The sequence below is a fragment of the Thalassophryne amazonica genome, chromosome 5 (assembly GCF_902500255.1).
Source record: "Thalassophryne amazonica chromosome 5, fThaAma1.1, whole genome shotgun sequence".
NCBI classification, from domain to species: domain Eukaryota; kingdom Metazoa; phylum Chordata; class Actinopteri; order Batrachoidiformes; family Batrachoididae; genus Thalassophryne; species Thalassophryne amazonica.
In genome coordinates, this window is record NC_047107.1 from 48,760,528 (window position 1) to 48,785,971 (window position 25,444).

The 25,444-nt window shown below is 40.4% G+C and overlaps 1 protein-coding gene and 1 long non-coding RNA gene across 4 annotated transcripts in view; both read left to right on the forward strand.

Moving 5' to 3' along the window:
* The window catches only part of slc8b1 (solute carrier family 8 member B1), a 90,374-nt gene that overhangs the window by 52,316 nt on the left and 12,614 nt on the right, over nt 1-25,444 (forward strand). The window lies entirely within an intron of this gene.
* On the forward strand, nt 85-24,620 carry LOC117510435. Its single transcript, XR_004560726.1, has 5 exons — nt 85-3,907; nt 5,663-5,755; nt 5,995-6,198; nt 23,742-23,816; nt 24,103-24,620. It is a non-coding gene; the product is annotated as an uncharacterized LOC117510435 (long non-coding RNA).

Consider the following 25,444-nt stretch of genomic DNA (forward strand, 5'->3'; position numbering starts at 1 on the left):
TGGGCCGTGCATATATACCTGTATATGTACATACATATACACACATTATATACATATATATACACTTCTACACACACATATACACACTCACATATATACCTATATACATACCCACTAACACATAAATAAATATACAATACATATATACATTTATACCCACACATTCCCATTTACAGTTTGAGAATCTGTGTGAAATTCTGATGCTGTTTTAGGCAAAATTGAAAAAAGACCGGATCGTGAAGGGTTAATGAAGTTTTAAGATTGACTTTTCAGTCAAAGCAGCTCCTGCGCGCTCCCCCCTCCCCCCCCTCGCTTGTTAACTGATTATCCAATCAGAAGCGAGAGAGTGAGGTGAAGAGTTCACCTGCTCCCGCACCTGCAGCATCATACTGTCTCCTCCGAGTGCAACGGCCTGTTTTTCACCATGGACCGGTTAAAAAAAAAAAAAAAAAAAAAAAAAAAAGACTTACGGTTTTATGGAATCACCATCAAAAGAGTGAAAAGAGAGATGAAAACGCTCAGGTAAGTATTTCTTTGCTTTACATATGAATTGTTTTGTGTGATTTGTCCGTGGGAGGACAGCAGACTGATTTCACTTTTGACCAAGCTGTCCGCGTATGCTAATGTTAGCGAAACAGTGGTAACCAGACGTATCCTTAATTTACACATTGTTTAGACAGATAATTACCACAGAAAATTTAAATCAGATGTAAGTAGTCTACTCTGGCAGTTTTAATATAAAAGCTTAAAGTTCTACTCCTATTTCTGCTCACAGTGGTTTTAGCTTTTACCCCTTTACATCCGCCTCTTTTTTGGAACATACCAAATGTCCATTGCTCATTAAAACATCGTAAATCCCAGACTTCTATTATACATCATTTGAAAGTTCTGGTCTTGTAGTTTCTGGGAATATGTATATAAATTCTGTGAGTGCTACATTATTTGCACACGATCGTTTTAAACATTTTTAAATGTATATTTTTTTTCTCAGAAAAAGAAATGCATTTTTAAAAGCCTTTATCTTGGCCATACTTCGTCAGAGGCTGTTGCTACTCACATACACTTGTAATGCATGTTGTGGACAACAACTGTGTGTAATTTCAGACTCTGCTCATCAGCATTTTGATACTGTATTATTTTTGTAAAAAGAAGTCGTTTGCCTAAAATTGTGCCAAATATATAAACTCTATTATTCATTTTATGCTTACTTTAACCACAAAAATACATTTTCCTATTTAGATAGATATTCTAGCACTCATTTACTTTTAAAATTTTAAATTATTTATTTGTTAGAATTGTATTTATGGTGTGTGTTGATCTCCAGCTCTGCTCCATGTGAGATCAGCATGAGCTGATCATGCTGATAGATGTTGTATTGAGGGCCATTAAACATCACTGGGTTTAATCTTGTTTTTATATGAAAGTGATCTCTCATAATAAAAAAAGAGTTTGGAGACATGCAGGTAAAAGTAAGCCAACAATAATAATAAAAACTATTCAGTCATTTGGCACTGCAAGATGTTGCATGAATTCTTGTATGATGTATACAAGAAATGTCTCAAATGTTGAATGTGTAATTTTTTGATTTGTACCTGTGTATTGGTAATGTAGTAGGTCAGCACATACAACTTAAAACAGTAGGGCATGTTCTTTAAAAAAATGTATGCACACAAATTTATTTCTACAGAGCATTAAAAGCCTAAATGAAAAAGATAAAGCAAGATAAAATGTATTAATTGGACTAAAATCAAATTAATGTGTTGGAGTTTTGCGAGAAGAAAGATGCATCATGTTGTTTAGACAGTGGTAAAGAGATGTAGAGATGTAGGCTTTTCTTCAGCAACGTAAAGGTTTCACTCTGAATCATGCACTAATATATGCACATGCACTGTATTTGCATCACTTACATTTCCCTCTTGTGCCCTGCTCTGAAGGCTGAAAAGGAGCACTGCCCCAAAACAGCGGAACATGCGCCTCTCAAAGACAATTATACTGAGGAACCTGATGAAGCCTGCTACTCCCCAACGCCATCGCAATCCAGTGAGGAGCCTCGGACATCAGATCCACTGGATGAAGATTACACACCGTCGCCATCATCCAATGACGATGAGCCCCTTATACAGGAGTCCCAGTCATCCTGCCACAGTACACCAGTGAAGCACCACAGTCATCCATCATCCATTGAGACCGACATGGGGGAGGCTCAGGACCAGAAGGAAAAAGTTGAATCAGTTGAAATGGACAAGCAATTAAAAGGAAAAGGGAAGTTTAAAGGTGGTAAACAAAAAATTACTGTTAAAAGAAGCAAAAACAAGGATGGTATCAGAGTTTGGGACAAAGTCCATTACTGCGTATACTGTGAAAAGGCTCAACTTAGTTTACAGGTTGGGTCCAAACAAAGGAAGATACAATTAGAAGGCCTTCGAAATAAGGGTGACTGGCTGCACAATCGCAAAGTCTTAGAAGAAGGAAATGGTAAGATTGTAACATGGAGGCAGCCCCCTGAGAAGGTGGACGTAAAGAGCTACATCCCATGTCAATACTGCTACGCAATGTTCATGAGGACTGAACTGTGGAGACATGAGAAATCATGTAGAGAACGGAAAGACGCAAAGGCAAAAGCGTACAACAATCTTCCTCCTATCTACTTCCAGTCAAATCATCATGCAACAATGTAGAAAAGATCATTCACTCTATGCTCCAGGATCATGTGACCTCTCAGATCAGGACTGATGAGATGATCTGTGCATGGAGATGCTTTATTTGCGAAAAAGGGCCGTGAAAAGTCTCAGCACAGATACATTGCGCAAAAGCTAAGAGAACTAGGAAGGTTTATGTTGGCTGCTAAAGAAATTGATAAGCGTGTCAAAAGTCTTAAAGACATTTGTGATCCATCAAAATTTGAACTAGCAATTAAAGCAGCCAGGCATGTGTCAAACTACGATGAAAACAAGAATGAATATGGAAAGCCATCTACAGCAGTTAAAATTGGATTTTCACTGAAAGGGGCCACTGAGGCGTGGATCGGCCACTGCTTGATGAAGTGTGATGTCTCAACTGAGAAGAAGGCAAAAAAGTTCAAGCAGTTGCTGGAGCACTCATGGTCCACTTATGTTTCGACCAAAGCTCAAGGCACAATGGAGCAACGGAGGTGGGGGAAAGAAGACAACATACCTCTAACTGAGGATGTACTCATTCTTCAGAACTACCTGAGGAAAGTTGAGGATGAGTCAAAGGCAAAGTTAAGAGAGCATGTGACTCCTACAGAATACAGACTGTTAAGTGAGAGCCTTCTTGCACAAATAATTGTGTTCAATAAGAAACGAGAAGGAGAGGCATCATGTTTAACCCTTGAGACATATCTCAAAGCAGACAAAGGCCCTTTAAATAAGGACATTTATGAGACTCTATCAACTGTGGAGAAACAAATGAGCAAAAGACTCACACGTTTGGTGACACGTGGAAAGAGAGGGAGAAAAGTACCCGTCCTAGTTCTTGAGCGCATAAGAGTCGCTTGACTTCCTGGTTGAAAAAAGGAGCGAAGTTGGCATTCTTGAGGAGAACCCATTTCTGTTTGCAAGGTATGGCACAACAACTAATCTTTGTGGGTGCGACTGCCTAAGAAAATTTGCAGAAGAGAGCAAGGCCAACAACCCAGAACTGCTGAGGTCAACAAAGTTGAGGAAGCATGTTGCTACCTTATGCCAGCTGCTCGACCTCAGCAACCAGGAACTTGAGCAAGTTGCTCGTTTTATGGGGCATGACATCAGAGTCCACTACGAGTATTATCGGCAGACGGATAAAACATTTCAAGTGGCCAAGATTGGCAAACTTCTGTTTGCCATGGAACACGGAGCAAATTCACTGAAAGATAAAAGCCTGCAAACACTGGACTCTGTTATCAGCGGTACGTACATTTATTAAGATAAAATTTTAAGTCTTACCTCTTGCAATTACATTGTCTCTTTGACTTTCTGTCCATTCTGTGTACGAGATCTGTCAATAAAGTATAGGTCCTTTTTATTTTTTTCAAAAACTATATGGATTTCATTCATAATGTTTTTACGTCAGACATGCTTGAACCCTCGTGCACATGCGTGAGTTTTTCCACGCCTGTCGGTGACGTCATTCGCCTGTGAGCACGCCTTGTGGGAGGTGTGGTCCAGCCGCCTCGTCGGAATTCCTTTGCTGAGTTGCTGAGAGACTGGCGCTTTGTTTGATCAAAATTTTTTCAAAACCTGAGAGGCACATCGAAGTGGACACGGTTCGAAAAATTCAGCTGGTTTTCGGTAAAAATTTTAACGCTTGATGAGAGATTTTGAAGTGATACTGTGGCTTTAAGGACTTCCCACAGAGTGGGACATCGCGCAGTGGTCCCAAGCGCCGTCGTCAGTCTGTTTCAAGCTGAAAACCTCCACATTTCAGGCTCTGTTGATCCAGGACGTCGTGAGAGAACAGAAGTTTCAGAAGAAGTCGGTTTCAGCATTTTATCCGGATATTCCACTGTTAAAGGAGATTTTTTTTAATGAAAGACATGCGAACGGATTACAGCGTCGGCTTGCAGCTGCCGCGACGCTCCGCCACTGGAAAAACACCTCCGTGTTGATAACCATTTGTAAAATCCAGGCGGCTTTTGATGGCTTTCAGTGGAGTGAGTATCTGAGAAATTGTTTAACAGCTAGGCATGTTCCAACTTGTCCTTAAGGCTTCCAACGGAGGTGTCTTTCCAGTGGCGGCGCACGTCCGTTCGCACGTCTTTCATTAAAAAAAATCTCCTTTAACAGTGGAATATCCGGATAAAATGCTGAAACCGACTTCTTCTGAAACTTCTCTGTTCTCTCACGACGTCCTGGGTCAACAGAGGCTTAAATGTGGAGGTTTTCAGCTTGAAACAGGCTGACGACGGCGCCTGGGAGTGCTGCGCGATGTCCCGCTCCGTGGAAAGTCCTTAAAGTGACAGTATCACTTCAAAATCTCTCATCAGCCGTTAAAATTTTCACCGAAAACCAGCTGAATTTTTCGAACCGTGTCCACTTCGATGTGCCTCACACGTTTAGAAAAAATTTTGATCAAACAAAGCGCCAGTCTCTCAGCAACTTCTCAGACAAAGGAATTCCGACGGGGGGCTGGACGACTCCTCCCACAAGGAGTGCTCACAGGCGAATGACATCACCGACAGGCGTGAAAAAACTCACGCATGCACACGAGGGTTCAAGCATGTCTGATGTAAAAACATATGAATGAAATCCATATAGTTTTTGAAAAAAATAAAAAGGACCTATACTTTCACTGTTGGTTATCCCAAGGTCAAAGAGGAAGCGTAGAGGTGACCGAGCTTAGGCAGGCAGGCTGATTCTCTCTCTGCTTTTAAATCTTCTCTTAAAACACATTTCTTCTTTTTGGCTTTTAACGCAGCTTGACACGTGTTTTTTTTTTTTTTTTTTTTTTTTTTTTTTTTGTGTTTCTGCTTTTAACTGTGGTTTATTTATTTAAACTTGCCTGTTGTCTACAGCGCTTTGGTTGTTCGTATTCATTTTAAAGTGCTTTATAAATAAATTGAGATTGAGACTTTATTGACAGACCTCGTATCCTTATTTATCTGCATATTTTCTACTTTTCATTTAAAAGAAACTTTACTAATTTACTGTAAATATTTTCACAGGCAAAAGACCTGCAGCCACCTCAACCAAACGTTCGCAAGCTGTCAAAAAGAGAAGGATCTCAGATGCACGTGGTCAACTGGAAGCGCATGATGGTATGAAATATAAATCATAAAAATCTTACTGCTATTGTGTTAATGCTGCTGCTGGATCTGAAACAGAATCTTTATTTCCTTATGCTTATTCATGAGTTTTACTGTTGATCTGACTGATTTTGAATGTATAATCTTCTATATAAATCACTGAAAAGATGGGGAAAAATATTTTTTTGCATGACTGATTTGAAGCTTTTCTGTACAAGTATAGTATCTCTGAAAGATGCATGCATCAACAGATGGAGAACAGCTGTCCTCCACAAGCTCATCAGCTCAGGGGAAAAAGATGACTGTCCCAACACCAAGAGATGATTCTGATGAGGCCTCTGCAGCGATGTCTTCTGTAGAGAGTCAGTGGGTGACTGCAACAAGATGTGAAGATTATGGTGGTTCTGAGGAGGAGGATTGAAGCAATGACATCAGTCAAGGCACTGAAGACACAGGTAACACTCTGTGTAACTTGAATCTGGTTTCTGAGCCATTTCATTCAACATGCCCTGGCACAGTTGTAGAGTTGCAGCAAGACAGCAACAGAAAGAAGACAATGTCATGAATTTATAGCAAGACTGGCCCTGAAAACATGGATAATGTTTTTGTCTGACTCATATTTCACTCGTGTTTCATGTTTTTGAGAGTCAGATTATAAGGATTTTCAGTTTGTCAAAACATTTTCTTTTATACAGTTCTTATGTTTATTAGACCACTTGTAGCACAACAAACATTTCAATTTAAGAATTTCATTGTTGTTCATTGACAAATTGGAAAAACAAAATGGTCCTTGTTGAAAAATAACTACAAATATCAACATCTTTTGTGATCTCCTTTGGTGTGGGTCACTAGCTGCATTCTTGCTGGTATTGTTTTTAAGTAGTTTTGCAAAGTCTCTTTATTCCAAATATCACATAAAAATGTAATTTGCTGCTGCATTTCCGTTTACATTTTTGGGAACATTAAACTTAAACATTTATGCATAGAAACAATAGTTACAGTATTTTAACATAAAATATATATTTTTCCTAAGATCTTGCATATGTACTGTGGATTAACCATTATACAAACATAGATATTTGGGTAAGCAGAAATACTATTAAACTATGACTGCAAGCAGTCATATACGGGCCCTCGTTCTGCACGACTGCCTACCCAGGGCAGTGCATCCCCTTGTGACCAGATGTGGGTATGTGCGTACAGGGGCAACAACTCATCATACAGTTAGTTAGTTAAAATTTCAAGCAAATCACAAAATGCCTGAAGGAGTTATGACTTGTTGATGGGTCGTCCACTAGGGGGCACTCAGTGTACCAACAGAGGGGTCAGGTGTGTTCAGGGGCCAACCGTCTTCACACATAAAGTTTCAAGTCAATCAGGCAAAGTATGAAGGAGTTATCATGAATTGAGGTTCCATGGCGAACGGTCAAAATTGCAGCGCCACAGCGGCCACACCCTTCAACATCGAGAAAAGCTTTCGATAAATTTTGGTCAGTATCATCTCTGAATGCTGTGAGAAAATTTGAAGAGCATTGGACAAAATCCATAGGAGGAGTTTGTTCAAATACGTGTGGAAATCATGCCAAAATGACCAGAAAATTCAAAATGAGTAGATCAATGGTGCAAGAGACATTTTTTGTGCGTCTATGCAAGTCACACGTGTGTACCAATTTTCATCTCCCTACTCCAACAAAACCCCTATGTGGAGGGGTTTTTGAAAGTTTCAAGGGGGCGCTCTTGAGGCATTTTGCCCCGCCCATGGGCAACGCCCCTATGAATTGTAAGAGGTTATCGTGCTCGACCTGTGTATCAATTTTCATGATATGACAAAATTAAAGAAGTCAAAAGGAAGAACGGAATTTCATGGCGAAGTGGTGATATTCGGCACGCCGCCACACAGAAGCTGTTACTCGTAAGTTCACGGCGATCATCGCCTACGTTCAACAACTTGTTCTGCATGTTTTAGAAGTGGAAGGAAGTTGATGGGGTTAACTATGTGACTTCAGTACCTGTTTAAGTATAATGTTACATGGCGACGCCATAGTGGCCACACCTTTCAACATAAAGAAAAGCTTTCGATAACTTTTGGTCGGTATCGTCTCTGGGTGATCTGTAAGAAATTTGAAGTGCGTTGGACAAAAGCCCTAGGAGGAGTTCGTTCAAATACAACATGTGAAAATCATGCCAAAATGACAAGAAAATTCAAAATGGCCGACTTCCTGTTTGGAGTAGACCCATGGTGCAAGAGACTTTTTTGTACGTCTATGCAAGTCACACGTGTACCAATTTTCATCTCCCTCCTCCAAAAAACCCCTATGGGGAGGGGTTTTTGAAAGTTTCAAGGGGGTGCTATTGAGGCATTTTGCCCCGCCCATGGGCGACGCCCCTATGAATTGTAAGAGGTTGTCGTGCTCGACCCGTGTATCAATTTTCATGATGTCAAAAGGAAGAACGTAATTTCATGGCGAATGGGCAATATTCAGCACGCCGCCACACGGACGCTGTTACTCGTAACTTCACGGCGTTCATGGCCTACGTTCACCAATTTGTTCTGCATGTTTTAGAAGTGGAATGAAGTTGATTGGGTTAAGTATGTGACATCAGGGCCTCTTAAAGTAAAAATAGGACCTTTCCCACCACCACCGGGGGGTGCTATGGCACAGGTGGGAACTTAAAATATGTAGACGTTCAGGGCGGAGCCCTCATCATGTCCAGCAAGTTTAAAGGCTCTACGATGAAGTATGTGGGCGTGACAGCCATTGGAAGTGAAATGGCGTGCTCCGGAAAGCTCGCCAAAGTTTGACGACCCCTAGCAGCCACGCCTTTTGACTTAATTAGAATCTTTTGATCACCATTGTGTTGTGATGATTTTGACCAAATTTGAAGACGATCGGATGAAATCCCTAGGACGAGTTCGTTCAAATGTAAGTAGTGGAAATGGCCAAAAATGGCAAAAATTTGCTCAAAATCGAAACTTAAAATCAAAATGGCCGACTTCCTGTCGATATTTCACCATGACAGTAAGACTTTTTTGTGCGTCCTGGCATGGTAAATATGTGTACCGAATTTTGTGAGGCTATGACGAAAAAAGGCCAATGCGGAGAGGTTTTTGAAAATTTGTAGGGGGCGCTATTTCACGATTTCGCTGCGTCCATGTGCAACGCCCCCAAAATATCGAATTTCGGATCCGGCCGGACAACTTTGGAAAGTTTGAGTTTTTGAGCATGGGAAGAGGCCGAAATTTCGATTTCAAAAGTGATGATAATAATAATAATAAACAGCGCAATTGCAATAGGGTCCTCGTAGGACGTTGCCTACTCGGGCCCTAACTATGACTGCAAGCAGTCATATACGGGCCCTCGTTCCGCGCAACCGCCTACCCAGGCCAGTGGGTGCCCTTGTGAGCACATGTGGGCATGTGCATGCAGGGGCAACCAGTCATCAATCAATCAACTTTTTTCTTATATAGCGCCAAATCACAACAAACAGTTGCCCCAAGGCGCTCCATATTGTAAGGCAAGGCCATACAATAATTATAAAAAACCCCAACGGTCAAAACGACCCCCTATGAGCAAGCACTTGGCAACAGTGGGAAGGAAAAACTCCCTCTTAACAGGAAGAAACCTCCAGCAGAACCAGGCTCAGGGAGGGGCAGTCCTCTGCTGAGACTGGTTGGGGCTGAGGGAAAAAAACAGGAAAAAGACATGCCGTGAAGGGGGGCAGAGATCGATCACTAATGATTAAATGCAGAGTGATGCATACGGAGCAAAAAGAGAAAGAAACAGTGCATCATGGGAACCCCCCCCACAATCTACGTCTAAAGCAGCATAACCAAGGGATGGTCCAGGGTCACCCGATCCAGCCCCAACCATAAGCCTTAGCGAAAAGGAAAGTTTTAAGCCCAATCTTAAAAGTAGAGAGGGTATCTGTCTCCCTGATCTGAATTGGGAGCTGGTTCCACAGGAGAGGAGCCTGAAAGCTGAAGGCTCTGCCTCCCATTCTACTCTTACAAACCCTAGGAACTACAAGTAAGCCCGCAGTCTGAGAGCGAAGCGCTCTAATGGGGTAATATGGTACTATGAGGTCCCTAAGATAAGATGGGACCTGATTATTCAAAACCTTATAAGAAGAAGAATTTTAAATTCTATTCTAGAATTAACAGGAAGCCAATGAAGAGAGGTCAACACGGGTGAGATATGCTCTCTCCTGCTAGTCCCCGTCAGTACTCTAGCTGCAGCATTCTGAACCAACTGAAGGCTTTTTAGGGAACTTTTAGGACAACCTGATAATAATGAATTGCAATAGTCCAGCCTAGAGGAAATAAATGCATGAATTAGTTTTTCAGCATCACTCTGAGACAAGACCTTTCTGATTTTAGAGATATTGCGTAAATGCAAAAAGGCAGTCCTACATATTTGTTTAATATGCGCTTTGAATGACATATCCTGATCAAAAATGACTCCAAGATTTCTCACAGTATTACTAGAGATCAGGGAAATGCCATCCAGAGTAACGATCTGGTTAGACACCATGCTTCTAAGATTTGTGGGGCCAAGTACAATAACGTCAGTTTTATGAGTTTAAAAGCAGGAAATTAGAGGTCATCCATGTCTTTATGTCTGTAAGACAATCCTGCAGTTTAGCTAATTGGTGTGTATCCTCTGGCTTCATGGATAGATAAAGCAATACCGTCTAATAATACTGCCTAAGGGAAGCATGTATAAAGTGAATAAAATTGGTCCTAGCACAGAACCTTGTGGAACTCCATAATTAACTTTAGTCCGTGAAGAAGATTCCCCATTTACATGAACAAACTGTAATCTATTAGACAAATATGATTCAAACCACCGCAGCGCAGTGCCTTTAATACCTATGACATGCTCTAATCTCTGTAATAAAATTTTATGGTCAACAGTATCAAAAGCAGCACTGAGGTCCAACAGAACAAGCACAGAGATAAGTCCACTGTCCGAAGCCATAAGAAGATCATTTGTAACCTTCACTAATGCTGTTTCTGTACTATGATGAATTCTAAAACCTGACTGAAACTCTTCAAATAGACCATTCCTCTGCAGGTGATCAGTTAGCTGTTTTACAACTACCCTCTCAAGAATCTTTGAGAGAAAAGGAAGGTTGGAAATTGGCCTATAATTAGCTAAGATAGCTGGGTCAAGTGATGGCTTTTTAAGTAATGGTTTAATTACTGCCACCTTAAAGGCCTGTGGTACATAACCAACTAACAAAGATAGATTGATCATATTTAAGATTGAAGCATTAAATAATGGTAGGACTTCCTTGAGCAGCCTGGCAGGAATGGGGTCCAATAAACATGCCGATGGTTTGGACGAAGCAACCAATGAAAATAACTCGGAACAACCGGAGAGACAACACAGTTAAAATTTTAACTTTAACTTAAAGTTTGAGTTTTTGAGCATGGGAAGAGGCCGAAATTTCGATTTCAAGAGTGAGAATAATAATAATAATAAACAGTGCAATTACAATAGGGTCCTCGTAGGGCATTGTCCTACTCGGGCCCTAATAAATAATAATAATAAACGCAATTACAATAGGGTCCTCATAGGACTTTTCCTACTTGGGCCCTAATTATAGCAGCACACTTTATACTGGGTGTGGTCTAATACATTTGTTAAGGACTGTAGATGGAGACCATGAGAGGAACACAAAATGGAGAACTACTGAAAATCATGATCTTTAACACTGGCCCAAATTTAGTCATTTTTTTAATATATATTTCTTCACATTCCAAAATCTTAGCAGTCAAATACAAATGTCTATCCTTTACCATATAGACTTAAAGTATAAATACTGTGCAATAATATTATCCTGAATGGTGTTTTGAACTTGGATGATGTAGTCTGAACATGTTACTATAAATGGATAAAGATGATGCAACCATGTTTTCTACAACTTGCTATAGCTTTGACGTTGTTACAAATACATATTTTTAAAGCTCTGTACAGCATTTGTAATTTCTAAATATCAACTGTTTGATTATACCATTTTTATGGGGCACAGTTGTACAGGAGCCACACTCAACTTCTGAAAGGTCATCTGTTGACAAACCAAAGAGGATGGCAACCGCTCGACTGGATGATGGTGATGATGAAGATGGCAGTGACCCTGAGCATGGTAAGCAGTAAAAAAATCTCATTCTATGGCTGTTCAGTGTTTGATTATTTTTCTTGTCCTCTTAAACATGTAGAGGAGTTTTGTCTTCACCTCCTCGCTGTTAATTTTGTGTCTTAAAGTTTATTTATCTTTTTGTTTAGTGAGCCTTAGATTGCATCAGTTGAATTTTAATACTTTATAGAACAGTAATCTATTACCATGTTAAATACAAAAAGGTCAGCAACTTGTGCCTAGTGTCTTGACTAATATTGCTTTTCTAATGAGATTTTGTGTTCACATCTTGTCAACATAAAAGACCACAAACGTAACATATTGACAGGTGACTTTCAAGGGATTAGGTCAATAACTGACTGTCCCTAACAAAACGTCGCCGATCCTAACTTTTTTCGATGCTCCCGATCCTGTCCCCCCCCCCCCCCCCCCCATAGTTTATTATACTGGCTGTCGATTAAAAAAATATACGATGCGGCTCGGTGTCTGTGTGTTCTGCGTCGCATGTACACCACCAAAGCCATATGTAGCCAAATGTTGTTAATCTGTCTTTCTCTGTTTTATTAATCTCTCCCCTCTTTCTGCTACTTTCTACTGATTGGTGGTTGGCTCTCACTGCGGTATTGTATCACTTCCTGTTCTGGAGCACAGCGGTGTTTTGCTGTATCTGTTAGCTGTTTAATCTGCGCAGTTAGATTGATCTAGTTAACTAGATAACAATTTGTTTCACAGTGTAATCTTCACGTGCCTTAACTAAAGCACTCCCTCTGATGAATCACCTCTAAATTATTTACACATTATTCACTTTGTGTGTTTTTAGGAATCTGCTAGCTTAGCGCAGCTACTAGCTCTTAGTCGGTTTAGCATGGCGGCTTCTCCTGTCTCTCCTGCACTTTTCTGCTCTGGGTGTGAAATGTTTAGTTATTCCTCAGCCTCCTTTAGCAGTAATGGTACTTGTAATAAGTGTAGCTTATTCGTAGCTTTGGAGGCCAGGCTGGGCGAATTGGAGACTCGGCTCCGCACCGTGGAAAGTTCTACAGCTAGCCAGGCCCCTGTAGTCCGTGCGGACCAAGGTAGCTTAGCCGCCGTTAGTTTCCCTCTGGCAGATCCCGAGCAGCCGGGAAAGCAGGCCGACTGGGTGACTGTGAGGAGGAAGCGTAGTTCTAAACAGAAGCCCCGTGTACAACGCCAACCCGTTCACATTTCTAACCGTTTTTCCCCACTCGACGACACACCCGCCGAGGATCAAACTCTGGTTATTGGCGACTCTGTTTTGAGAAATGTGAAGTTAGCGACACCAGCAACCATAGTCAAATGTCTTCGGGGGCCAGAGCAGGCGACATTGAAGGAAATTTGAAACTGCTGGCTAAGGCTAAGCGTAAATTTGGTAAGACTGTAACTCACGTCGGCAGTAATGACACCCGGTTACGCCAATCGGAGGTCACTAAAATTAACATTGAATCGGTGTGTAACTTTGCAAAAACAATGTCGGACTCTGTAGTTTTCTCTGGGCCCCTCCCCAATCAGACCGGGAGTGACATGTTTAGCCGCATGTTCTCCTTGAATTGCTGGCTGTCTGAGTGGTGTCCAAAAAATGAGGTGGGCTTCATAGATAATTGGCAAAGCTTCTGGGGAAAACCTGGTCTTGTTAGGAGAGACGGCATCCATCCCACTTTGGATGGAGCAGCTCATTTCTAGAAATCTGGCCAATTTTCTTAAATCCTCCAAACCGTGACTATCCAGGGTTGGGACCAGGAAGCAGAGTTGTAGTCTTACACACCTCTCTGCAGCTTCTCTCCCCCTGCCATTCCCTCATTACCCCATCCCCGTAGAGACGGTGCCTGCTCCCAGACCACCAATAACCAGCAAAAATCTATTTAAGCATAAAAATTCAAAAAGAAAAAATAATATAGCACCTTCAACTGCACCACAGACTAAAAGTTAAATGTGGTCTATTAAACATTAGGTCTCTCTCTTCTAAGTCCCTGTTAGTAAATGATATAATAATTGATCAACATATTGATTTATTCTGCCTTAGAGAAACCTGGTTACAGCAGGATGAATATGTTAGTTTAAATGAGTCAGCACCCCCGAGTCACACTAACTGCCAGAATGCTCGTAGCACGGGCCGAGGCGGAGGATTAGCAGCAATGTTCCATTCCAGCTTATTAATTAATCAAAAACCCAGACAGAGCTTTAATTCATTTGAAAGCTTGACTCTGTCTTGTCCATCCAAATTGGAAGTCCCAAAATCCAGTTTTATTTATCTATCGTCCACCTGGTCATTACTGTGAGTTTCTCTGTGAATTTTCAGACCTTTTGTCTGACTTAGTGCTTAGCTCAGATAAGATAATTATAGTGGGCGATTTTAACATCCACACAGATGCTGAGAATGACAGCCTCAACACTGCATTTAATCTATTATTAGACTCAATTGGCTTTGCTCAAAATGGAAATGAGTCCACCCACCACTTTAATCATATCTTAGATCTTGTTCTGACTTATGGTATGGAAATTGAAGACTTAACAGTATTCCCTGAAAACTCCCTTCTGTCTGATCATTTCTTAATAACATTTACATTTACTCTGATGGACTACCCAGCAGTGGGGAATAAGTTTCATTACACTAGAAGTCTTTCAGAAAGCACTGTAACTAGGTTTAAGGATATGATTCCTTCAATATGTTCTCTAATGCCATATACCAACACAGTGCAGAGTAGCTACCTAAACTCTGTGAGATAAAGTATCAATCAATCAATTTTTTTATATAGCGCCAAATTACAACAAACAGTTGCCCCAAGGTGCTTTATATTGTAAGGCAAGGCCATACAATAATTATGTAAAACCCCAACGGTCAAAACGACCCCCTGTGAGCAAGCACTTGGCTACAGTGGGAATGAAAAACGCCCTTTTAACAGGAAGAAACCTCCAGCAGAACCAGGCTCAGGGAGGGGCAGTCTTCTGCTGGGACTGGTTTGGGCTGAGGGAGAGAACCAGGAAAAAGACATGCTGTGGAGGGGAGCAGAGATCAATCACTAATGATTAAATGCAGAGTGGTGCATACAGAGCAAAAAGAGAAAAACAGTGCATCATGGGAACCCCCCAGCAGTCTACGTCTATAGCAGCATAACTAAGGGATGGTTCAGGGTCACCTGATACAGCCCTAACTATAAGCTTTAGCAAAAAGGAAAGTTTTAAGCCTAATCTTAAAAGTAGAGAGGGTGTCTGTCTCCCTGATCTGAATTGGGAGCTGGTTCCACAGGAGAGGAGCCTGAAAGCTGAAGGCTCTGCCTCCCATTCTACTCTTACAAACCCTAGGAACTACAAGTAAGCCTGCAGTCTGAGAGCGAAGCGCTCTATTGGGGTGATATGGTACTACGAGGTCCCTAAGATAAGATGGGACCTGATTATTCAAAACCTTATAAGTAAGAAGAAGAATTTTAAATTCTATTCTAGAATTAACAGGAAGCCAATGAAGAGAGGCCAATATGGGTGAGATATGCTCTCTCCTTCTAGTCCCCGTCAGTACTCTAGTTGCAGCATTTTGAATTAACTGAAGGCTTTTTAGGGAACTTTTAGGACAACCTGATAATAATGAATTACAATAGTCCAGCCTAGAGGAAATAAATGCATGAATTAGTTTTTCAGCATCACTCTGAGACAAGACCTTTCTGATTTTAGAGGTATTGCGTAAATGCAAAAAAGCAGTCCTACATATTTGTTTAATATACGCTTTGAATGACATATCCTGATCAAAAATGACTCCAAGATTTCTCACAGTATTACTAGAGGTCAGGGTAATGCCATCCAGAGTAAGGATCTGATTAGACACCATGTTTCTAAGATTTGTGGGGCCAAGTACAATAACTTCAGTTTTATCTGAGTTTAAAAGCAGGAAATTAGTCATCCATGTCTTTATGTCTGTAAGACAATCCTGCAGTTTAGCTAATTGGTGTGTGTCCTCTGGCTTCATGGATAGATAAAGCTGGGTATCATCTGCGTAACAATGAAAATTTAAGCAATACCGTCTAATAATACTGCCTAAGGGAAGCATGTATAAAGTGAATAAAATTGGTCCTAGCACAGAACCTTGTGGAACTCCATAATTAACTTTAGTCTGTGAAGAAGATTCCCCATTTACATGAACAAATTGTAATCTATTAGACAAATATGATTCAAACCACCGCAGCGCAGTGCCTTTAATACCTATGGCATGCTCTAATCTCTGTAATAAAATTTTATGGTCAACAGTATCAAAAGCAGCACTGAGGTCTAACAGAACAAGCACAGAGATGAATCCACTGTCCGAGGCCATAAGAAGATCATTTGTAACATTCACTAATGCTGTTTCTGTACTAGGATGAATTCTAAAACCTGACTGAAACTCTTCAAATAGACCATTCCTCTGCAGATGATCAGTTAGCTGTTTTACAACTACCCTTTCAAGAATTTTTGAGAGAAAAGGAAGGTTGGAGATTGGCCTATAATTAGCTAAGATAGCTGGGTCAAGTGATGGCTTTTTAAGTAATGGTTTAATTACTGCCACCTTAAAAGCCTGTGGTACATAGCCAACTAATAAAGATAGATTGATCATATTTAATGGTTTGTTTGTGAGTTATACCACGGAGTCAGGCACTTCTGATTTAAAGCTCTCTTTTTTACAGGAGCTACAGCATCCAAAGTTGTCTTCAATGAGGATGTAAAACTATTGATGAGATACTCTATCTCACTTACAGAGTTTAGGTAGCTACTCTGCACTGTGTTGGTATATGGCATTAGAGAACATAAAGAAGGAATCATATCCTTAAACCTAGTTACAGCGCTTTCTGAAAGACTTCTAGTGTAATGAAACTTATTCCCCACTGCTGGGTAGTCTATCAGAGTAAATGTTATTAAGAAATGATCAGACAGAAGGGAGTTTTCAGGGAATACTGTTAAGTCTTCTATTTCCATACCATAAGTCAGAACAACATCTAAGATATGATTAAAGTGGTGGGTGGACTCATTTACTTTTTGAGCAAAGCCAATAGAGTCTAATAATAGATTCAATGCAGTGTTGAGGCTGTCATTCTCAGCATCTGTGTGGATGTTAAAATCGCCCACTATAATTATCTTATCTGAGCTAAGCACTAAGTCAGACAAAAGGTCTGAAAATTCACAGAGAAACTCACAGTAACGACCAGGTGGACGATAGATAATAACAAATAAAACTGGTTTTTGGGACTTCCAATTTGGATGGACAAGACTAAGAGTCAAGCTTTCAAATGAATTAAAGCTCTGTCTGGGTTTTTGATTAATTAATAAGCTGGAATGGAAGATTGCTGCTAATCCTCCGCCCCGGCCCGTGCTACGAGCATTCTGACAGTTAGTGTGACTCGGGGGTGTTGACTCATTTAAACTAACATATTCATCCTGCTGTAACCAGGTTTCTGTTAGGCAGAATAAATCAATATGTTGATCAATTATTATATCATTTACCAACAGGGACTTAGAAGAGAGAGACCTAATGTTTAATAGACCACATTTAACTGTTTTAGTCTGTGGTGCAGTTGAAGGTGCTATATTATTTTTCTTTTTGAATTTTTATGCTTAAATAGATTTTTGCTGGTTATTGGTGGTCTGGGAGCAGGCACCGTCTCTACGGGGATGGGGTAATGAGGGGATGGCAGGGGGAGAGAAGCTGCAGAGAGGTGTGTAAGACTACAACTCTGCTTCCTGGTCCCAACCCTGGATAGTCACGGTTTGGAGGATTTAAGAAAATTCGCCTGATTTCTAGAAATGAGAGCTGCTCCATCCAAAGTGGGATGGATGCCGTCTCTCCTAACAAGACCAGGTTTTCCCCAGAAGCTTTGCCAATTATCTATGAAGCCCACCTCATTTTTTGGACACCACTCAGACAGCCAGCAATTCAAGGAGAACATGCGGCTAAACATGTCACTCCCGGTCTGATTGGGGAGGGGCCCAGAGAAAACTACAGAGTCTGACATTGTTTTTGCGAAGTTACACACCGATTTAATGTTAATTTTAGTGACCTCCGATTGACGTAACCGGGTGTCATTACTTCCGACGTGAATTACAATCTTACCAAATTTACGCTTAGCCTTAGCCAGCAGTTTCAAATTTCCTTCAATGTCGCCTGCTCTGGCCCCCGGAAGACAATTGACTATGGTTGCTGGTGTCGCTAACTTCACATTTCGCAAAACAGTCGCCAATAACCAGAGTTTGATCCTCGGCGGGTGTGTCGCCGAGTGGGGAAAAAACGGTTAGAGATGTGAACGGGTTGGCGTTGTACACGGGGCTTCCGTTTAGAACTACGCTTCCTCCTCACAGTCACCCAGTCGGCCTGCTTTCCCGGCTGCTCGGGATCTGCCAGGGGGTAACTAACGGCGGCTAAGCTACCTTGGTCCGCACCGACTACAGGGGCCTGGCTAGCTGTACAATTTTCCACGGTGCGGAGCTGAGTCTCCAATTCGCCCAGCCTGGCCTCCAAAGCTACGAATAAGCTACACTTATTACAAGTACCATTACTGCTAAAGGAGGCCGAGGAATAACTAAACATTTCACACCCAGAGCAGAAAAGTGCGGGAGAGACGGGAGAAGCCGCCATGCTAAATCGGCTAAGAGCTAGTAGATACACTAAGCTAGCGGATTCCTAAAAACACGCAAAGTGAATAATGTGTAAATAATTTAGAGGTGATTCAGCAGAAGGAGTGCTTTAGTTAAGGCACGTAAAGATTACACTGGGAAACAAATCGTAATCTAGATAACTAGATCAATCTAACTGCGCAGATTAAACAGCTAACAGATACAGAAAAACACCGCTGTGCTCCGGAACAGGAAGTGATACAATACCGCAGTGAGAGCCAACCACCAGTAGAGGCAAGCAAGAGTTTTCACGGCAGTCATCAATAGTTTTACATCCTCATTGAAGACAACTTTGGATGCTGTAGCTCCTCTGAAAAAGAGAGCTTTAAATCAGAAGTGCCTGACTCTGTGGTATAACTCACAAACTCGCAGCTCAAAGCAGATAACCTGTAAGTTGGAGAGGAAATGGTGTCTCACTAATTTAGAAGATCTTCACTTAGTCTGGAAAAAGAGTCTGTTGCTCTATTAAAAAGCCCTCCGTAAAGCTAGGACATCTTACTACTCATCACTAATTGAAGAAAATAAGAACAACCCCAGGTTTCTTTTCAGCACTGTAGCCAGGCTGACAGAGTCAGAGCTCTATTGAGCCGAGTATTCCTTTAACTTTATCTAGTAATGACTTCATGACTTTCTTTGCTAATAAAATTTTAACTATTAGAGAAAAAATGACTCATAACCATCCCAAAGACGTATCGTTATCTTTGGCTGCTTTCAGTGATGCCGGTATTTGGTTAGACTCTTTCTCTCCGATTGTTCTGAGCTATTTTCATTAGTTACTTCATCCAAACCATCAACATGTCTATTAGACCCCATTCCTACCAGGCTGCTCAAGGAAGCCCTACCATTATTTAATGCTTCGATCTTTAATACGATCAATCTATCTTTATTAGTTGGCTATGTACCACAGGCTTTTAAGGTGGCAGTAATTAAACCATTACTTAAAAAGCCATCAATTGACCCAGCTATCTTAGCTAATTATAGGCCAATCTCCAACCTTCCTTTTCTCTCAAAAATTCTTGAAAGGGTAGTTGTAAAACAGCTAACTGATCATCTGCAGAGGAATGGTCTATTTGAAGAGTTTCAGTCAGGTTTTAGAATTCATCATAGTACAGAAACAGCATTAGTGAAGGTTACAAATGATCTTATGACCTCAGACAGTGGACTCATCTCTGTGCTTGTTCTGTTAGACCTCAGTGCTGCTTTTGATACTGTTGACCATAAAATTTTATTACAGAGATTAGAGCATGCCATAGGTATTAAAGGCACTGTGCTGCGGTGGTTTGAATCATATTTATCTAATAGATTACAATTTGTTCATGTAAATGGGAATCTTCTTCAGACTAAGGTTAATTATGGAGTTCCACAAGGTTCTGTGCTAGGACCAATTTTATTCACTTTATACATGCTTCCCTTAGGCAGTATGCTTAAATTTTCATTGTTACGCAGATGATACCCAGCTTTATCTATCCATGAAGCCAGAGGGCACACACCAATTAGCTAAACTGCAGGATTGTCTTACAGACATAAAGACATGGATGACCTCTAATTTCCTGCTTTTAAACTCAGATAAAACTGAAGTTATTGTACTTGGCCCCACATATCTTAGAAACATGGTGTCTAACCAGATCCTTACTCTGGATGGCATTACCCTGACCTCTAGTAATACTGTGAGAAATCTTGGAGTCGTTTTTGATCAGGATATGTCATTCAGTGTGCATATTAAACAAATATGTAGGACTGCTTTTTTGCATTTACGAAATATCTCTAAAATTAGAAAGGTCTTGTCTCAGAGTGATGCTGAAAAACTAATTCATGCATTTATTTCCTCTAGGCTGGACTATTGTAATTCATTATTATCAGGTTGTCTTAAAAGTTCCCTGAAAAGCCTTCAGTTAATTCAAAATGCTGCAGCTAGAGTACTAACGGGGACTAGAAGGAGAGAGCATATCTCACCCATATTGGTCTCTCTTCATTGGCTTCCTGTTAATTCTAGAATAGAATTTAAAATTCTTCTTCTTATAAGGTTTTGAATAATCAGGTCCCATCTTATCTTAGGGACCTCATAGTACCATATCACCCCAATAGAGCGCTTCGCTCTCAGACTGCAGGCTTACTTGTAGTTCCTAGGGTTTGTAGAAGTAGAATGGGAGGCAGAGCCTTCAGCTTTCAGGCTCCTCTCCTGTGGAACCAGCTCCCAATTCAGATCAGGGAGACAGACACCCTCTCTACTTTTAAGATTAGGCTTAAAACTTTCCTTTTTGCTAAAGCTTATAGTTAGGGCTGGATCAGGTGACCCTGAACCATCCCTTAGTTATACTGCTATAGACTTAGACTGCTGGGGGTTCCCATGATGCACTGAGTGTTTCTTTCTCTTTTTGCTCTGTATGCACCACTCTGCATTTAATCATTAGTGATTGATCTCTGCTCTCTTCCACAGCATGTCTTTTTCCTGGTTCTCTCCCTCAGCCCCAACCAGTCCCAGCAGAAGACTGCCCCTCCCTGAGCCTGGTTCTGCTGGAGGTTTCTTCCTGTTAAAAGGGAGTTTATCCTTCCCACTGTCGCCAAGTGCTTGCTCACAGGGGGTCGTTTTGACCGTTGGGGTTTTTACGCAATTATTGTATGGCTTTGCCTTACAATATAAAGCGCCTTGGGGCAACTGTTTGTTGTGATTTGGCGCTATATAAATAAAATTGATTTACTTTCGTCTCTCGACTTCAGTTGTGCGTATTGGACAAATGCTCTCCTGAAGTCGCTCTGAGACTGTTAGTGCAAAGTTAACATGAACATGGGGAGACTGAGGATTTGAACTGTGGTGCAACAGGCGCTGATTCTGTCTCTCTGGATCAAATAAAAAAAAAAAAACGCTTGTGTTCAACTTCACTTGTTCTGGTTTGAACAGAACGTGAAGGCTCGAGTCAGGTCAAGCTGGATTTGCTGGTCCCGATTACAGCTCTAGTGAAATGATGCTTTATATGGCAAAAAAGCGTGTTCCAACGATTTAATATGAATATTAAATCTATATGGATGGTTGGAGTCAAGTGAGAATAGGCTCTTCAACATCAATCTACCTCATATCTAACACCTGCACTCTTTGGCACCTTTTAATACTAGTACGTATTAAATTAGTGTCTAAAATTTAACAGATTGATCCTTCGTTGTCTTTTTCTGGAATATAAATTCAACAAACAGAAGTTGAAATTTATTAGTCTTTATCGTTCAAGATATTTTTCATTCCTTAGGCTATGTATTAAATTTAAATACTTCAATTTAGTATGGATCTTTCTTGTATATTCATGTTTATGAAGTTGGATTTCCTTCATTTTTCATGGGTTTCTATATCACTACATGCAGGTGGGGGTGTCGTCGGTGCCATCCTGACTCACTGTTGCTTACATTCGAGCATAATTCAGGCCTATATTTAAATCTGTATTCAGTAAAAGTTCTTAAAGTAGACCTGCATTGAAATAAAAGCGGTCAGATCTTTGGACCAAAAAATGACTAATATTTACACATAAGATCCTTCTGAATGTAGTAAAGTAAATCTGCAAGCCCAGATCTGTCATTCAATGGACAAATCTTCATTTAAAAATAACAAATTTACAGCTAACATTTAGCCCTCCGCAAAATTGTCATCTCATCATGGACGTTGCCGAGATGTCACGGAGAAGACCCTCTCCCAGCATGCATTCCGCGCGCCAACTGTAATTTGTGGATTTACGTCAGATTTCATCTGCACCTTTTTCTTGTCTTATATGGAAGGATCTACTTTTTTTAAACTTCATATTGTCTTGGGGTACACTTGGTGAGTACACATCTCTTTTATTTGCGCTTGAAAATTATTTTGGGGGACTTTTTCATACACCCGTTTGAGTGGTGTTGCATTGAAAATCTGTCTTTCGCCTCCGGTGTACCGTCACGAGCTATGGAGGCGAGACCCGCAAAGAATTCAAGTCATTAAAAAGATATAAACCTCTCTCAGTGGCCACGGAGCTCTGCGGCTCCGATTACGAGACATGCGGCGCTGCGCATTTTGCCGCAAGTCTGTCGTTGCGAGCAACAGGTGTCACCGGCTGATTCGCATCATAACAGTGAGCGTAGTCTCTGGACTTGTGCCAAGGCTGCACCTCCATTCAGTAGAAAGAGCCATGTCTGCGGCTGCAAAGCAGACACGGGGGTGTGAGTGGCCTGTCGCGGCATTTAACGAGCGCATGCACTCGTTAAGCGCAGCGGAGGCAGAGAGAGAGAGAGAGAGGTGTGGGGGAAGAACGTCGCCTGCTGTCGATGTCGCCGCTGATCTGAGCATGTATCATGTATCAGAGCTGTATCTCACATTCATTGCAGCTTACTTTTGGATGTTGAAACCATGATGTGTATAACAGTAACATTACTAACAGATAAAATCAATTTCAATGCGGGATCGGACTGAAGGCGGGAGCGCGTCGTCTCGTCCCTGACGTCATGGAAATGATACAGCTGTACAAACTGTTTTCACAGAGGGCTAAATTTTAGCTGCAAATTTGTCATTTTTAAACGAAGATTTCTCCGCTGAATTACAAATTTGGGCTTACAGATTTACTTTACTGCATTCACAAGGGTCTTATAAATACATATCAGCTATTTCTTTCTTTCTGAAATCTGACCACATTTATTTCAATGCAGGTCTACTTTAACTACTTCAAAAAGAAGTAGTTAAAGATCTTAGTCAAATCAAAGGCAACATTGGTTTAATAGTATTAAAAAGGTGAATGTTAGCTCTGTCACTTGCATATGGTGTGTGTGTATATATGTATGTATATATGTATGTATATATATATATATATATATATATATATATATATATATATATATATATATATATATATATATATAACACTACCCTAATTTTTTTTGGGGGGGGGGGGGGCATGTTGCCTGAAACATTTTTTTTTTTTTTTTTAGGCTTTATCTGAAGCAGAACATTTACGATTATCGGCAAATTGTCACACCCATAAGATTCTGTCTGATCACGCTTTTATGCATTGGACTTGTTGTAAAAACTACTTTTATAATATGGCTGTGTTCTTGAAAAGGCGAAAGGGACAGAAAAAGGTATGTCAACAAGCAAAAGAAATGTGTAAAACGAAAGCATCAACAATACAATGACTGAGTTCATGCAATAAATACTTGTGTAAAGTAATCAGTTTTAATTACACTACTATACTGTCTCTGTCAGATGAAGAGAACAGACTGACTGCTGGCCCAAAATTCCGTCCAAAGGGCCGTAAGAAGACTGCAGGCAATGATGATGGTAAGACGTATTCAATGAATTTCTTTGGCATGTTTCCTCAGAACAATACAAGTGGGACTTACTGCACAAGTCACTGACTCACAGTTGATGTGGTCATTTTCAATTTTAACGCGATCATTTCCCCAGCCTTAATAAAACTATTGTCTGCAAGTTTGAATGAGGCGAGAGGGAGATAAATTTTGAAAGTAAATAATCTAGAAGTAGACGGGTCAGTAATTATATGTATTTATATTTCACTTGCAAACAATGACTTTAAACTCATTTTTTCCCCCCTCATATACTTTAGAAATGGTGGTCAAGAAGCAAGTTAAGAGACCCTGGAATGACCAGGAGAGAAGTGCAGTTGGACGACGCCTTGCCAGGTTTATCACGCTGAAGAAGGTTCCAGGAAAGCAGGACTGTCTGATGTGCATTGCCAAAGAGTCTCCAGTCCTAAGAGCGCGGACGTGGAAAGACGTGAAATATTTAGTATACAATGAAATTGTTAAAGCTAAAAGAAAGCTTGCATTCTGAATTAATGAACTGCATTAGATGTGGTTTTAGTTCTACAACCAGTTATGTATTACTAGTTTAAGAATCTCTTAAACTCATGTTACATGTTCTATTATAGAACATTGACAGCCACTTTTTTTCCTGTTTGTGGCTGATGTTGAATATTTGAGCCATGCATTGGTTTGCATGAGCTCCATTGTGGTTCCATTGAGCAGGCTGAGCTTTGTGGTGTTCACAAGTGCCTGTGCATTTTCAGTTTTAAAAATCACACTTTTTTTTTTTTGGATTAATAAAATGTGAGGAAAAACTGCACTTTTGATATTTTGTAGTACTTAAGAATGTTGTCACAGACATTTGTAAGATATTTTGTCAAAAGTATTAGGACATTAGGTAGTATACGTACATATAAAAATACATGACTGTAATACAAACATTTTTAGATTAACTGGTGATAGACAATGTTACACTTTTAAAGTAACTTGCCTAACACTGATAATTGGTAAGCATATCTTTAAGAAAATCAATATTCCATGCGGTACCTTTTGACAAGCAGAAATAAAACACTTCTCCCTGCTTAAATAACAAATTTGCTCTTTTAATCAATTATTTCAATAAATATAATGGCCCTGTTAATGGTAACAATTTACAAATGGTGCTTTTGTCATTACAATTTACATTAAATATTGAGCAATGGATACGGTATCGTAGTTGACCTATTTTAAGTCATAAAGTGTGTCCTCACTTTGATGGTGAAAACTTTTTCTAAATCTTGATGTTTTCTGTAATCTAAAGGGGTGTTTTGGATAAGGGCTCTCCCTTGTGGCCAAAAATAATTATTGCGTTTTACAACAGCAAGCAGAACTGGTGGTCCTCACTTTGTGGGTATACTTACGCGGTCCTCACTATGTAGCAAGTACAAGAGTGTGTGTGTGTGTGTGTGTGTGTGTGAGGAAAATAAGTATTTGAACACCCTGCGATTTTGCATGTTCTCTCACTTAGAAATCATGGAGGGGTCTGAAATTTTCATCTTAGGTGCATGTCCACTGTGAGAGACGATCTAAAAAAAATACGGAAATCACAATGTATGATTTTTTTTAATTTATTTGTATGTTACTACTGCAAATAAGTATTTGAAC